We start from the raw sequence: 480 nt of genomic DNA on the forward strand, positions 1-480 counted from the left end.
GTGCGTGTTTATCGAGCAAGTGTGTCACTTTACACGAATACAAGGGTCATAAGTAGAGGACATATAAAATGGATGAATGTTTTAGGAGCTACAGTATGATAGCAAATTGTTGACTTTAAACAATACACTAGCAAACACAGATAAACTGCAAATCCAAGAGCCAATATAACCCACAAGCACCGTGTTACGACCTTGCTATATTGACATTGCTAAATAAACACCTGTAAACATAGACTGCGAATACACATAGAGGTAGATGCACACATATACAAGCCAATATATATACACCCATGCATATGCAACGATGAGCAAAGTCGCACGGCACCACATAACCCAAAACACATTGAACTGGCATTTCGCAATATCCTGCCGCCCACCATCAGAGCTTCCGTGATGACACCTCAAACGCCTTCAGGAGGCAGCTGGACGACCCCACACCCCCCCTCCGCCCCGCTTCACGATGTGGGCGACGTAGCCATT

The sequence above is a fragment of the Penaeus monodon genome, chromosome 25, assembly GCF_015228065.2.
Source record: "Penaeus monodon isolate SGIC_2016 chromosome 25, NSTDA_Pmon_1, whole genome shotgun sequence".
Lineage (NCBI taxonomy): Eukaryota > Metazoa > Arthropoda > Malacostraca > Decapoda > Penaeidae > Penaeus > Penaeus monodon.